The sequence below is a fragment of the Entelurus aequoreus genome, linkage group LG04 (genome assembly GCF_033978785.1).
Source record: "Entelurus aequoreus isolate RoL-2023_Sb linkage group LG04, RoL_Eaeq_v1.1, whole genome shotgun sequence".
NCBI lineage: Eukaryota > Metazoa > Chordata > Actinopteri > Syngnathiformes > Syngnathidae > Entelurus > Entelurus aequoreus.
The window spans coordinates 88,668,839-88,671,733 of NC_084734.1; positions in this window are offsets into that span (position 1 = coordinate 88,668,839).

Below are 2,895 nucleotides of genomic sequence, written 5' to 3' on the forward strand. Positions count from 1 at the left end.
AACATAAAAGTCTTCAGTCTAGTTTTAAAAGTAGTGAGAGTTGGGGAGAGTCTGACATCTTCAGGAAGTTTATTCCAGCTATGTGTTGCATAGTGACTGAATGATGATCTCCCTTGATTTGAGTTTACTCTTGGAACCGCTAACAGATTGCTCTCAGAAGATCTTAGTGATCTAGAGGGCGTATATAGTGGGAGCATGTTTTTTGTTTTGTTTTGTCATAAAAAAATACAATCATGTGTGCTTACGGACTGTATCCCTTGCAGACTGTATTGATATATATTGATATATAATGTAGGAAGCAGAATATTAATAACAGAAAGAAACAACCCTTTTGTGTGAATGAGTGTAAATGGGGGAGGGAGGTTTTTTGGGTTGGTGCACTAATTGTAAGTGTATCTTGTGTTTATGTTGATTTAAGAAAAAGAAAAATGGAAATTTTAATTTTTTTTTAAATTTCTTGTACCAATCGATCCACGGACCGGTGGTTGGGGACCACTGAGCTAAAGAATATTATTTGGTATTTTACGGTAATGTGTTAAAAATTATGAGAAAAACTGCGACTTCTAGTCCGAAAAATACGGTAATAAACAAAAGTTAAGGTAGTCTTGGAGTTTAAGTTTTTAGAATTTGTGCTGGATTCACAGAATTTGAAGAAATTCAACATATCATACTCAGATACTTAAACAATTTAACAACAAAAATCCCTGATTGAAATTACTGTATCACCAGCTGGACACTAACAAACTTAAATTGGTGGAAGTTTTTTTTTTTCATCTTAAAGGACCAGAAATAAAAGCCCACCATGTTATGTTTTGTCACAGCAGCTTAGAGTCTGTGTATTATTCTCCTTAGTTTAGTGGCCTGTTGTGTTTTCCAATGCTCATTTTCTCCCTTGATTACGTTTTCTTGTTGCTAGGTGGCTGATTAGCCGCACTTGCTGTCTATTTTTTTGATTAGCGTCCTCACCTGGTTCTGCCCCTAATCAATCCCCTTTGTACTCTGGTGTTTTCCCTGTCTTGGTTGCTGGTCCACTGTTCGCTACAGACGAGGGTTTGTTTGTTGGGTTAGTTGTTTGTTTCACGCTACGTACGTTTTCCACTCTATCTTAAAGGCCTACTGAAAGCAACTACTAGCGACCACGCAGTCTGATAGTTTATATATCAATGATGACATCTTAACATTGCAACACATGCCAATACGGCCGGGTTAACTTATAAAGTGACATTTTAAATTTCCCGGGAAATATCCGGCTGAAACGTCTCGGTATGATGACGTATGCGCGTGACGTAGTCAGTTAAACGCAAGTATTGGTACCCCGTAGAATCCTATACAAAAAGCTCTGTTTTCATTTCATAATTCCACAGTATTCTGGACATCTGTGTTGGTGAATCTTTTGCAATTTGTTTAATGAACAATGAAGACTGCAAAGAAGAAAGTTGTAGGTGGGATCAGTGTATTGGCGGCTGGCTGCAGCAACACAACCAGGAGGACTTTGTTGGAGAGCAGACGCGCTAGCCGGCGACCTCACCTTGACTTCCTACGTCTCCGGGCCGCCAACCGCATCTGTGATCGGGTGAAGTCCTTCGTCGCACCGTCGATCGCTGGAACGCAGGTGAGCACGGGTGTTGATGAGCAGATGAGGGCTGGCCGGCGTAGGTGGATAGCTAATGTTTTTAGCATAGCTCTGTGAGGTCCGGTTGCTAAGTTAGCTTCAATGGCGTCGTTAGCAACAGCATTGTTAACCTTCGCCAGCCTGGAAAGCATTAACCGTGTAGTTACATGTCCATGGTTTAATAGCATTGTTGATTTTCTATCTATCCTTCCAGTCAGGGATTTATTTCTTTTGTTTCTATATGCAGTTAAAGCACGATGCTATCACGTTAGCTCGTAGCTAAAGCGTTTTGTCAATGTATTGTCGTGGAGATAAAAGTCACTGTGAATGTCCATTTCGCGTTCTCGACTCTCATTTTCAAGAGGATATAGTATCCCAGGTGGTTTAAAATACAAATCCGTGATCCACAATAGAAAAAGGAGAGAGTGTGGAATCCAATGAGCCAGCTTGTACCTAAGTTACGGTCAGAGCGAAAAAAGATATGTCTTGAACTGCACTCTAATGTTCCTCATCCACGAATCTTTCATCCTCGCTCAAATTAATGGGGAAATTGTCACTTTCTCTGTCCGAATCGCTCTCACTTCTGGCCGCCATCATTGTAAACAATAGGGAACTTTGCGGAAATGTTCAACTGACTACGTCACGCTACTTCCGGTAGGGGCAAGCCTTTTTTTTGTCAGAGAACCAAAAGTTGCGATCTTTATCATGGTTGTTCTCTACTAAATCCTTTCAGCAAAAATATGGCAATATCGCGAAATGAATCAAGTATGACACATAGAATAGATCTGCTATCCCCGTTTAAATAAAAAAAAATCATTTCAGGAGGCCTTTAAAGCCACACTAAACTAACACCCAGTTTATGTTACTATGCCTTGAGTATCGAAGTAAAGAATCATCTTACTTGCATCCTCCCTGATGTCCTCCGCATCTTTGGAATGGCAAACACTTCACAACAAGCCAGCTTACGACACACCATGTATCAACAGTGCAGATATAACCTACTCATTACCGTATTTTTCGGACTATAAGGCGCACTTAAAATCCTTTAATTTTCTCGGTGCGCCTTATAACCTGGTGTGCCTAATCTACGGAATAATTCTGGTTGTGCCTACCGACCTTGAAGCAATTTTATTTGGTACATGGTGTAATGATAAGTGTGACCAGTAGATGGTAGGCACACTGTAGAGATACGTGTAGACTGCAATATGACGCCAGTGAATGTTAGAATAATTATGTATACCGTATTTTTCGGAGTATAAGTCGCTCCGGAGTATAAGTCGCAC